General features: G+C 46.6%; 1 pseudogene; it reads right to left on the bottom strand.

The window, feature by feature from the left end:
- The window catches only part of LOC118385909 (cilia- and flagella-associated protein 57-like), a 44,474-nt pseudogene that overhangs the window by 17,854 nt on the left and 13,059 nt on the right, over positions 1-13,561 (bottom strand).

The following is a 13,561-nucleotide window of genomic DNA, read 5'->3' as shown; positions in this document are numbered from 1 at the left end:
TTTGTCACATACACATGGTTAGCAGATGTTAATGCGAGTGTAGCGAAATGCTTGTGCTTCTAGTTCCGACAATGCAGTGATAACCAACAAGTAATCTAACTAACAATTCCAAAACTACTGTCTTATACACAGTGTAAGGGGATAAAGAATATGTACATAAGGATATATGAATGAGTGATGGTACAGAGCAGCATACAGTAGATGGTATCGAGTACAGTATATACATACATATGAGATGAGTATGTAGACAAAGTATACAAAGTGGCATAGTTAAAGTGGCTAGTGATACATGTATTACATAAGGATGCAGTCGATGATGTAGAGTACAGTATATACGTATGCATATGAGATGAATAATGTAGGGTAAGTAACATTATATAAGGTAGCATTGTTTAAAGTGGCTAGTGATATATTTACATCATTTCCCATCAATTCCCATTATTAAAGTGGCTGGAGTTGGGTCAGTGTCAATGACAGTGTGTTGGCAGCAGCCACTCAATGTTAGTGGTGGCTGTTTAACAGTCTGATGGCCTTGAGATAGAAGCTGTTTTTCAGTCTCTCGGTCCCAGCTTTGATGCACCTGTACTGACCTCGCCTTCTGGATGATAGCGGGGTGAACAGGCAGTGGTTCGGGTGGTTGATGTCCTTGATGATCTTTATGGCCTTCCTGTAACATCGGGTGGTGTAGGTGTCCTGGAGGGCAGGTAGTTTGCCCCGGTGATGCGTTGTGCAGACCTCACTACCCTCTGGAGAGCCTTACGGTTGAGGGCGGAGCAGTTGCCGTACCAGGCGGTGATACAGCCCGCCAGGATGCTCTCGATTGTGCATCTGTAGAAGTTTGTGAGTGCTTTTGGTGACAAGCCGAATTTCTTCAGCCTCCTGAAGTTGAAGAGGCGCTGCTGCGCTTCTTCACGACGCTGTCAGTGTGAGTGGACCAATTCAGTTTGTCTGTGATGTGTATGCCGAGGAACTTAAAACTTGCTACCCTCTCCACTACTGTTCCATCGATGTGGATAGGGGGTGTTCCCTCTGCTGTTTCCTGAAGTCCACAATCATCTCCTTAGTTTTGTTGACGTTGAGTGTGAGGTTATTTTCCTGACACCACACTCCGAGGGCCCTCACCTCCTCCCTGTAGGCCGTCTCGTCGTTGTTGGTAATCAAGCCTACCACTGTTGTGTCATCCGCAAACTTGATGATTGAGTTGGAGGCGTGCATGACCACGCAGTCGTGGGTGAACAGGGAGTACAGGAGAGGGCTCAGAACGCACCCTGTGGGGCCCCCGTGTTGAGGATCAGCGGGAGGAGATGTTGTTGCCTACCCTCACCACCTGGGGGCGGCCCGTCAGGAAGTCCAGTACCCAGTTGCACAGGGCGGGGTCGAGACCCAGGGTCTCGAGCTTGATGACGAGCTTGGAGGGTACTATGGTGTTGAATGCCGAGCTCTAGTCGATGAACAGCATTCTCACATAGGTATTCCTCTTGTCCAGGTGGGTTAGGGCAGTGTGCAGTGTGGTTGAGATTGCATCGTCTGTGGACCTATTTGGGCGGTAAGCAAATTGGAGTGGGTCTTACAGTGAAATGCTTACTTAGAGCCCCTAACCAACAATGCAGATGAAAAAAAATATGGATAAGAATAAGAAATAAAAGTACCAAGTAATTAAAGAACAGCAGTAAAATAACAATAGTGAGACTATATACAGGGTACAGGTACAGAGTCAATGTGCGGGGGCACCGGTTAGTTGAGGTAATATGTACATGTAAGTAGAGTTATTAAAGTGACTATGCAGAGATGATAACAACAGAGAGTAGCAGCGGTGTAAAAGAGGGGGGAATCCAATTAGTCTGGGTAGCCATCTGATTAGGTGTTCAGTAGTCTTATGGCCGTTTAGAAGCCTCTTGGACCTAGACTTGTTTAGAAGCCTCTTGGACCTAGACTTGGTGCTCCGGTACCGCTTGCCATGCGGTAGCAGAGAAAACAGTCTATGACTGGGGTGGCTGGAGTCTGACACTTTTTAGGGCCTTCCTCTGACACCGCCTGGTGTAGAGGTCCTGGATGGCAGGAAGCTTTGCCCCACTTCACACTAACTGACTAGACAATCATTTAACTGCCATGTAATTGTAACAGATGTGAAACAGCTAGCTTAGTTAGTGGTGGTGCGCGCTAAATAGCGTTTCAATCGGTGACGTCACTTGCTCTGAGACCTTGAAGTAGTGGTTGCTCTGAAAGGGCCGTGGGTTTTGTGGAGCGATGAGTAACGATGCTTCGAGGGTGACTGTTTTTATTTTATTTTTTATTTCACCTTTATTTAACCAGGTAGGCTAGTTGAGAACAAGTTCTCATTTGGAACTGCGACCTGGCCAAGATAAAGCATAGCAGTGTGAACAGACAACACAGAGTTACACATGGAGTAAACAATTAACAAGTCAATAACACAGTAGAAAAAAAGGGGAGTCTATATACATTGTGTGCAAAAGGCATGAGGAGGTAGGCGAATAATTACAATTTTGCAGATTAAGACTGGAGTGATAAATGATCAGATGGTCATGTACAGGTAGAGATATTGGTGTGCAAAAGAGCAGAAAAGTAAATAAATAAAAACAGTATGGGGATGAGGTAGGTAAAAATGGGTGGGCTATTTGCCGATAGACTATGTACAGCTGCAGCGATCGGTTAGCTGCTCAGATAGCAGATGTTTGAAGTTGGTGAGGGAGATAAAAGTCTCCAACTTCAGCGATTTTTGCAATTCGTTCCAGTCACAGGCAGCAGAGTACTGGAACGAAAGGCGGCCAAATGAGGTGTTGGCTTTAGGGATGATCAGTGAGATACACCTGCTGGAGCGCGTGCTATGGATGGGTGTTGCCATCGTGAACTGAGATAAGGCGGAGCTTTACCTAGCATATGTAGCGAGGGCCAGCCGACTAGAGCATACAAGTCGCAGTGGTGGGTGGTATAAGGTGCTTTAGTGACAAAACGGATGGCACTGTGATAAACTGCATCCAGTTTGCTGAGTAGACTGTTGGAAGCAATTTTGTAGATGACATCGCCGAAGTCGAGGATCGGTAGGATAGTCAGTTTTACTAGGGTAAGTTTGGCGGCGTGAGTGAAGGAGGCTTTGTTGCGGAATAGAAAGAAGATTCTTGATTTGATTTTCGATTGGAGATGTTTGATATGAGTCTGGAAGGAGAGTTTACAGTCTAGCCAGACACCTAGGTACTTATAGATGTCCACATATTCAAGGTCAGAACCATCCAGGGTGGTGATGCTGGTCAGGCGTGCGGGTGCAGGCAGCGAACGGTTGAAAAGCATGCATTTGGTTTTACTAGCGTTTAAGAGCAGTTGGAGGCCACGGAAGGAGTCTTGTATGGCATTGAAGCTCGTTTGGAGGTTAGATAACACAGTGTCCAAGGACGGGACGGAAGTATATAGAATGCTGTCGTCTGCGTAGAGGTGGATCAGGGAATCACCCGCAGCAAGAGCAACATCATTGATATATACAGAGAAAAGAGTCTGCCCGAGAATTGAACCCTGTGGCACCCCCATAGAGACTGCCAGAGGACCGGACAGCATGCCCTCCGATTTGACACACGGAACTCTGTCTGCAAAGTAATTGGTGAACCAGGCAAGGCAGTCATCCGAAAAACCGAGGCTTCTGAGTCTGCCGATAAGAATATGGTGATTGACAGAGTCGAAAGCCTTGGCAAGGTCGATGAAGACGGCTGCACAGTACTGTCTTTTATCGATGGCGGTTATGATATCGTTTAGTACCTTGAGCGTGGCTGAGGTGCACCCGTGACCGGCTCGGAAACCAGATTGCACAGCGGAGAAGGTACGGTGGGATTCGAGATGGTTAGATAGGCAGGGCAGGATGGATGGATATAGGTCTGTAACAGTTTGGGTCCAGGGTGTCTCCCCCTTTGAAGAGGGGGATGACTGCGGCAGCTTTCCAATCCTTGGGGATCTCAGACGATATGAAAGAGAGGTTGAACAGGCTGGTAATAGGGGTTGCGACAATGGCGGCGGATAGTTTCAGAAATAGAGGGTCCAGATTGTCAAGCCCAGCTGATTTGTACCGGTCCAGGTTTTGCAGCTCTTTCAGAACATCTGCTATCTGGATTTGGGTAAAGGAGAACCTGGAGAGGCTTGGGCGAGTAGCTGCGGGGGGGGGGGGAGCTGTTGGCCGACGTTGGAGTAGCCAGGCGGAAGGCATGGCCAGCCGTTGAGAAATGCCTGTTGAAGTTTTCGATAATCATGGATTTATCGGTGGTGACCATGTTACCTAGCCTCAGTGCAGTGGCAGCTGGGAGGAGGTGCTCTTGTTCTCCATGGACTTCACAGTGTCCCAGAACGTTTTGGAGTTGGAGCTACAGGATGCAAACTTCTGCCTGAAGAAGCTGGCCTTAGCTTTCCTGACTGACTGCGTGTATTGGTTCCTGACTTCCCTGAACAGTTGCATATCGCGGGGACTATTCGATGCTATTGCAGTCCGCCACAGGATGTTTTTGTGCTGGTCGAGGGCAGTCAGGTCTGGAGTGAACCAAGGGCTGTATCTGTTCTTAGTTCTGCATTTTTTGAACGGAGCATGCTTATCTAAAATGGTGAGGACGTTACTTTTAAAGAATGACCAGGCATCCTCAACTGACCGGATGAGGTCAATGTCCTTCCAGGATACCCGGGCCAGGTCGATTAGAAAGGCCTGCTCACAGAAGTGTTTTCGGGAGCGTTTGATAGTGATGAGGGGTGGTCGTTTGACTGCGGCTCCGTAGCGGATACAGGCAATGAGGCAGTGATCGCTGAGATCCTGGTTGAAGACAGCGGAGGTGTATTTGGAGGGCCAGTTGGTCAGGATGACGTCTATGAGGGTGCCCTTGTTTACAGAGTTAGGGATGTACCTGGTGGGTTCCTTGATGATTTGTGTGAGATTGAGGGCATCCAGCTTAGATTGTAGGACTGCCGGGGTGTTAAGCATATCCCAGTTTAGGTCACCTAACAGAATAAACTCTGAAGCTAGATGGGGGGGGCGATCAATTCACAAATGGTGACATTACTTTGCAGGCTAACTCCTCCCCCTTTGGCAATTCTATCTTGACGGAAGATGTTATAGTTGGGTATGGAAATCTCAGAATTTTTGGTGGCCTTCCTGAGCCAGGATTCAGACACAGCAAGGACATCAAGGTTAGCAGAGTGTGCTAAAGCAGTGAGTAAAACAAACTTAGGGAGGAGGCTTCTGATGTTGACATGCATGAAACCAAGGCTTTTCCGATCACAGAAGTCGACAAATGAGGGTGCCTGGGGACATGCAGGGCCTGGGTTTACCTCCACATCACCCGCGGAACAGAGAAGGAGTAGTATGAGGGTGCGGCTAAAGGCTATCAAAACTGGTCGCCTAGAGTGTTGGGGACAGAGAATAAGAGGAGCAGGTTTCTGGGCATGGTAGAATATATTCAGGGCATAATGCTCAGACAGGGGTATGGTGGGGTGCGGGTACAGCGGAGGTAAGCCCAGGCACTGGGTGATGATGAGAGAGGTTGTTGTTGATGTGTGCAGAGAGTCCCTGGTTCGCGCCCGGGTATGGGCGAGGGGATAGTCTAAAGTTATACTGTTACATAATAACTCATAGAATATAACATGATGCAATGTTGCCATGTAACAGGTTTGTTAGCAATGAAATTTGTTAAGCCAAGAAATCAACCCATTCTCTTTATAGTCTTTGACTTGAGTTATTTGTCCAGTTCAATTACATTCATAATCCTCTTCCAACATTAATATCCCATGAACTTGAATATAAAATGTCACTTCCATTGTTCAACAATACAAGCTAGTTAGTGAACCAAATCTAATGTTCAAGCTTAACTTCTGGGAGGCATCTTTAATGTTCAAATGTATCATCGTTAGTGACGAAACAGTTGCCACGGCTACTCTGCTGAGTGTGAATCTTTATTCATGAAGAGAAAGGATAGGAGGATGGATCTGTGTTTGAACTGAACTGGGGCCTCCTCTTTTAATGCAGGGCCATTTTGTTATAATTTACTCTCTGTCCAATTAGCTATTTGAAAGCGTTTCATCTTGAGGGCAGGTGGTGTGTGTGAGTGTAGGAGGGGGTAATCTTTTCATAGACAGCATCTGTGACATTTACACATTAAAGACAGTTATCAATTATTGTCTCTATTCAGTCTGTGTCGCTGAAGCGTTACAGAGAGCAGGGTAGAAATGTAAAGGTCATTTCCTATTGAGACGACATCTGCAGCTTTTACCATGAAGCAGTCTCTGCTGACGTCGGAACATTCCCTTTAAATTTCAATAACGCTGTAGCGCTGAGTTTCCACGATCCGGATCCCTCTGCACACTAAGGCTGTGGCCCAAACACTTTATTTCATTGTATTTATTTCACCTTTGTTTAACCAGGTAGGCCAGTTGAGAACAAGTTCTCATTTACAACTGCGTCCTGGCCAAGATAAAGTAAAGCAGTGCGACACAAACAACAACACAGTGTTACACATGGAATAAACAAACGTAGTCAATAACTCAATAGAAAAAGTCTATATACAGTGTGTGCACACATTTAAAAGACACATCCGATCCCCTCAGCCCTCAAATTAAGTGGACACTTCTGATGGCGTATCATGATGTCTGACGAGTTTACACTTGCAGGGCGAGGGAGGAAGGACGGAATGATTTTTAAATGGACCACCTTCCCCGGAAATTCATCAATCGTTCATCCCGCGATGATTGTTTTCAGCCACCGGTAGCTTGTGGTTGCTTTATATGCGTTAGTCAATTATGAGTGCATGTCTACTTATATTAAATATATAATTATTCATATACGCCTACTGTATGATAGCTAGCAAATTCATTATCTAACTAACATTAGCCTGCCTAGCTTCTGAAGAAGGAAAATGTTTTATTTCTACAATTTCCAAAAGATAACCAAACAAAAACATATTTACTTTTTATAAGACGTGTTTGTGCCATCGTGTGCATTAGTAGCACAATGTCTAACGTATTTTCATTGGGGTTTACTTACGTTGACTTCTCCATTAATGTTGTTTTAAGTTTTCGCTGACTTTTCTTAGTGGATGTACAATCGTCGCGAATTGAATTATGGGGAGTTTCAGGCCTAGGAGTGAACATAATTGTACACTCGCAAAGCCGACAAACACGAGGGCTGAGGGGCTTACGTCGCAAACTTCCCTTGCTTGGCTAATCATTTGGACCGCCCTCCAAGATGGCGACAGGGATTCCCCAAAGGGCATAAGTGGATGAGGGTGTGTCTTTTAAGTGTTTGGACCGCACTCAAGAGACAGAGCTAGAAGAGGATGAAAATGGTTGTCTCCTCCCTCAGAACACTGATGTTAAAATATGGACATGCTCTTTGGAGGGATATAACATCGCAAATCAATTATGCTAACAGCCCCATTCTTTGTTCATGCTTTGTTTACGCAGGGACACAACATGTCAACATTTAACCTTATGCGAAAAAAGAGAGGGGGATAGTTTATTTAAAAAAATATATTTTACCCTTATTTTACCTGGTAAATTGACTGAGAACACATTCTCATTTACAGCAACGACCTGGGGAATATTTACAGGGAAACGGAGGGGGGAGGAATGAGACAATTTGAAGCTGGATGATTAAGTGGCCATGATGGTTTGAGGCCAGATTGGACATTTTTACCAGGACACCGGGGTTAACACCCCTACTCTAAAGAGTGGACTTTTTTTGCCATGGGATCTTTAGTGACCACAGAGAGTCAGGACATGCGTTTAACGTGCCACCCGAAAGACGGCACCTTGCAACAGGGCAATGTCCCCAATCACTGACCAGGGCTAGTAAGATAAAAAAAACAAGTTTAGACCAGAGGAAAGAGTGCCTCCTACTGGCCCTCCAACACCACTTCCAGCAGCATCTGGTCTCTCATCCAGGACCAACCCTGATTAGCTTCAGAGGCAAGTCAGCAGTGGGATGCAGGGTGGTATGCGTACGTGAGTTTGTGTTCGCAGAGCAAGTGTCTGAGTCGGTGCCTGAAACAGTGGCCTGCTCCACCAAATGCTGATGCAGTGGGATTATTCATTATTGGACCTTCACACTCTGGTTCAGTGCTGTGAGAAGGGGAGGAGTCTCACAGTCTCAAAGTCACCTTGTCTGGTGTGATGCATGGGACTGTGACTGTGACTGGGACTGTGACTGGGACTGGGACTGGGACTGGGACTGGGACTGAGACTCAGGATAATAGATGTATGGGGGAGAACAACTTTTATGGACAATATATAATAGCGCATAAGTTGATTGTGTTCAATTATGAGAGAAGAACATTTGAACAAAGTCAACTACAATCATAAACAGTAGAGGTCCATCAATAAAACTGACTCTTTTCCTTCCTTCGTGTTTCAACAGTTTCAATGGCATCCAGTCAAGGAACCGTCCATGTTTATGCATACCTTGGAGGCAAACCTAACCCTCTCCATGCCATGGCACCTGTCTGTACCCCCTCAGCCCAGCAGCAGCCCTCTCACCTTATCCTGGATGGTGTCATCCCTCTCCTGGATCTCTTTCTTCAGGGCCAGGATGTCTCTCTCCAGACACTTCTGATGTGCCAGTAGCTTCTGTTGCTCTGTCTTCATCTTCTCTTTCTCCATGCTCCTGTCGTCTATATTCTTCTGCAGGCTGCTGAACTGCAGTGTGTGTGCATGGGTGTGTGTGTGAGGGAGGGAGGGGAGGACAGGGGGTAGACGTGGCAGGGAGAGGAGGACAGGGGGTAGACGTGGCAGGGAGGGGAGGAAAATGTCATCAGTCACCGTTGTCATAACTCATTGGGACTTACACAATGGTCATATTCTTTATAGCTTCCCATAACCAACAATAAAGCCTCCACATGCAGTATCATATTGGATAGTAAAAACAGCCTAACCTTATCTAGGGAGAAAGGCAAGAACAGACAGCAGACAGACAGAATGGGGCCATAGGACTGCAGAATCTACACACAGGATCTGACTTAACATTCTCCCTGTGATATTGAGTGAGCAAGCGGAGGGAGCACATTAGAGCCTAACTATGGACACATGGACAGGCCCTGCTCGCCATCAGCAGGCCGTATGCTGCGTCTGATTGGCTGTAATTATGATGTACGACTGTGATGAGAGGGCAGGTAGGGTCTAGGTGGGAGAGGGTTGGGGAGGGAGTGTGTGAAGGATGGGAGTTGGAGGGAGACTAGCGGGGAATCTTGCATCCTCTCCTACCAGTCCTCTCCTCTCCCCCTGTCCCACTCCCCCCCGTCCCTCTCCCCCCGTCCTCTCCCTCCCGTCCTCTCTCCCCCGTCCTCTCCCTCCCATCCTCTCCCCCGTCCTCTCTCTCTCCCATCCTCTCCTCTGTCCTCTCCTACCAGTCCTCTCCTCTCCCCCGGTCCCACTCCCCCCATCCCTCTCCCCCCCGTCCTCTCCCTCCCGTCCTCTCTCCCCCGTCCTCTCTCCCCCCGTCCTCTCCCTCCAGTCCTCTCCCCCCGTCCCTCTCCCCCGTCCCTCTCCCCCCGTCCTCCCCCCCGTCCTCTCCCCGTCCTCTCTCCCGTCCTCTCCCCCCGTCCCTCTCCCCCCATCCTCTCTCCCCCGTCCTCTCTCCCCCGTCCTCTCTCCCCCGTCCTCTCCCTCCCGTCCTCTCCCCTGTCCTCTCCCTCCCGTCCTCTTCTCTCCATCCTCTTCACACTTCCATATCAAAATGTCTGAGGAAAATGAGGAGAGCATTGGAGAAGATCTGAGGAGAGAAACCTCTGATCTTCTCCTCGTATCCCTCTTATGTTCTGAGAAGAAGGCAGGGAGAGGACAAAAGGAATCAAGGAAACTTTTGAGAGCTTGTGATGGTGGAGGGAGGTGTGGGGGTGAGAAGATGATGTCTCCACCTTCTTCTTCATGATGCCAGTGTCTCCCTTCATGCATGGGACCAACACTTTAAATGTTACGTTTATATTTATGTTCAGTGTAAATAGAGTTTCCCCATCTCTGTCATAATGACCAATGACAATGCCTTGCTCTCTTCCATCCGCTGCAGCTGTTCCTCGTAGTCCTGCTGCATCTGCTGAGACTTGAGCTGCAGCTCCTGGTACTTCTCATACTCCAGCATCAGTTTCTGACTGTTGGCTGACTCTGGGGCTGGGGGGGGGGGGGGCAGCAAGAGTTAGAGAGGATATGAGGAGGACTCTGGATCTCAATAATATCAGGTGCTGCTGTCAATGTACACACTGAAATGGGAGTCATTCAAGTCTCATAGCTCTAAACTTAGAGGCAACTTTTCCGATATATGGACAAGAAGTGAGAATAGAATAAACAGAATAGAATGGAATAGATAGAATAGAACAGAATATAATCGATCAAAATAGAATTGAACAGAATAAAACAGAACTCACCCAGATCCTGCAGCTCTTTGGATTCTTTCTCCATCACCTCGAGCATGGCTTCCTGATTGGCTGACTCCATCTTGCCTCGTTCCGTCTTCAAGATCTGACAGGAGAGATGAAGATAGGTGAAGCGAGAGGGATGTATCTACATATGATCCTCATTGAGGTGTTCACCTTAAGACAGCCCAGCCAGTGCCACTTTCAATTTTCATTTCCATGTATCGATCTAGCAGTGGCTCTTATCAAGGCCGGCTCTTACAAGGCAAAGTAAGTCAGTGCATACCATTATGAGAGCTAAACAAAAAGTTAAAACGTGTTAAAAGTATTACAGCGTACATACTGAACAAAAATATAAAACGTAACATGCAACAATTTCAAAGATTTTACTGAGTTACGGGTCATATAAGGAAATCAGTCAATTGAAATAAATTCATTAGACCCTAATCACATGACTGGGAATACAGATATGCATCTGTTGGTCACAGATACCGTAAAGGAAAGACTTCCGCCGAGGTCGGTTCCTCTCCTTGTTCGGCCGGCGTTCGGCGGTCGACGTCACCAGCCATCGTCGATCCACCTTTCATTTTCCATTTGTTTTGTCTTGTTTTCCCGCACACATGGTTTGCATTCCCTCATTACTCGTCTTGCATATAACCCCCCATGTCCGTGTGTGGAATTGTTATATGTAAATGTATGTGTACTCCAGGCTGGTTTGCGCCGGGTTATTGTAACCCGTGTATGTTTAGTTTTCTGAGTGCCGTGTTTTGTTCGCCTCAATACAGGGCTCCGTTTGCTCCCCATTTCTGCTCTCCTGCGCCTGACTTCTCTGCAGCCAGTCATGCACTCCTTTACACTAGTGTGGATCAGAACACCAGTCCGTATCTGGTGTGACCACCATTTGTCCTTCGCATAGAGTTGATCAGGCTGTTGATTGATCAGGTTGTTGAATGTTGTCCCACTACTCTCCAATGGAAGGTGCGAAGTTGCTGGATATTGGCGGGAACTGGAACACGCCGTTTCATACGTCGATCCAGAGCATCCCAAACATGTTCAACGGGTGACATGTCTGGTGATTATGCAGGCCATGGATGAACTGGGACATGTTCAGCTTCCAGGAATTGTGTACAGATCTTGGCAACATGGGGTTGGGCTTTATCTTGCTGAAACATGAGGTGATAAAATGCAATTGTGTTCGTTGTCCGTAGTTAATGCCTTCCAATACCATAACCCCCACCGCCACTATGGGGCACTCTGTTTACAACATTGATATCAGCAAACCACTCGCCCACAAGACGACATACATGCTGTCTGCCATCTGCCCGGTACAGTTGAAGAGAACACTTTCCAGCGTTCCAGAGGCCATCGAAGGCAAGCATTTGCCCATTGAAGTTGGTTACGAGCCGGAACTGCAGTCAGGTCAAGACTTCGGTGAGGACGACGAGCACGCAGATGAGCTTCCCTGAGACGGTTTCTGACAGTTTGTGCAGAAATTCGACTGTTGTGCAAACCCACAGTTTCATCAGTTGTCCGGGTGGCTGGTCTCAGACGATCCCTGCATGTTAGGCTGCTGTTGTTCCATGCGTAGTATGGGCAGTGTGCATCACGGCTGGATAGGCTGCGTTTCCGCTGTCAATATTCATGCCATAACCAACTATGTTACCACTGAAACAAGCTTTTGGTTGGTCTTAAGTATCCCTACCAACGCTGCCTGAAATGAACACTTTGGATCATGTTTTTAAGGACACGCAAATATTTATAACCCTCCCATCAGAGAGCAAGTGAGCTGATATAAAACAGGAATATTCCCGAACCTGGCGTTAGGGCTGGAAAATGACAATGTGCATTTGACACTAGCACCGCCCTTAACGCCAGCCAACAATAGAGTCCTCTGAGTTATTTGGGACAAGGTAAACATAAGTATTTCATCAGATTAATAATTTTTATAATTTACTGTTTTAATCTGTTTATCTCAGAGCCTATTTACCATCTAAATGTATCTTCATTGCTCTGATTCACCCAGGTAATTATATCATATGCACTTGTACTTTCTTTAGTTAACTTAATTAAGGTGGGTAACTGATTATGTTTGAAGCCTCGTCTGACCTGTCTCCTGGTCTTGAGCTCTTCTGCTCGACAAACTTAGCCGACATCTCTTTGATGTCCTTGTTATACTTCATTCCTTCAGACGGAGCTGGTACTCATTCTCCATCTTCAACTCCTGCACACGCATCATCAGCTCCAGCATAACCTGGTTCTGTTATGGAGGAAAGGAGGGATGGGGAGGGAGAGAAAGAGAGATGGTAGAGAGAGAGAGAAGAAGAGGAGAGTATCTTAAGTGAAGAGAGTGGGAGAAGAGAGAAAGGGAGGCATAAAGGAGAGGAAAGAGGAAAGGACAGGGAGAATGTGAATAATCAGGTTTCAGGATGAGCAACTGCATGGCCCTTGCAAACCTACCACAGGAGGCTACTGAGGGGAGAAAGGCTCATAATAATGGCCGGAAACGGTGCAAATGGAATGGAAGCAAACACCTGGAAACCATGGAAACCATGTGTTTAATGTATTTGATACCGTTCCATTGATTCCACTCCAGTCATTAACATGAGCCTGTTCTCCCCAATTAAGGTGCCACCAACCTCCTGTGCAACCTACAATAAGGCAACCACCCCCACCCCATGTATCAAGTCAGTGTAACGCTACAACAGTTCCCATGGGTGTCCTACAGATGTAGGATCTTGTTAGAGGAAATTATAGTTGAAATGATTAATTATGTATACATTTCTGATTAAAACCATTTATTCTGATACTATTATATTATGATATGAAATGTATGGGCTCTTGGTTAAGGTGTTACTGAAAATGTAAGGAAAACTAATGAATTGTCTGTACCTTGCGGGTTTAATTAAGGGGGAGAGATGCTATAGCTTTTCAGACAGATAAGAATGTTTGGGTTGTGTTCCATTAGTGGAGAAAAGTATATCTTTTAGACAGTTTGGAATGTAGTTTTATGAGGGGAGTAGAAGAGGAGTTCCAGACCTAAAAACAATGGGCTCTTGTGAGAATCGGAGAGAGTGTGGGAAACTGATGATGTCATTTTCAGTTTATAACCTGTGGAAATATGTGTATGCGTTTAGTACTCTCTGGAATTAAACGCTGTTTACCTGGCTTTTAAGACTGGTCTC

The sequence above is a fragment of the Oncorhynchus keta genome, chromosome 1 (genome assembly GCF_023373465.1).
Source record: "Oncorhynchus keta strain PuntledgeMale-10-30-2019 chromosome 1, Oket_V2, whole genome shotgun sequence".
Classification (NCBI taxonomy): domain Eukaryota; kingdom Metazoa; phylum Chordata; class Actinopteri; order Salmoniformes; family Salmonidae; genus Oncorhynchus; species Oncorhynchus keta.
This window is presented reverse-complemented; position numbering and strand designations above follow the sequence as displayed.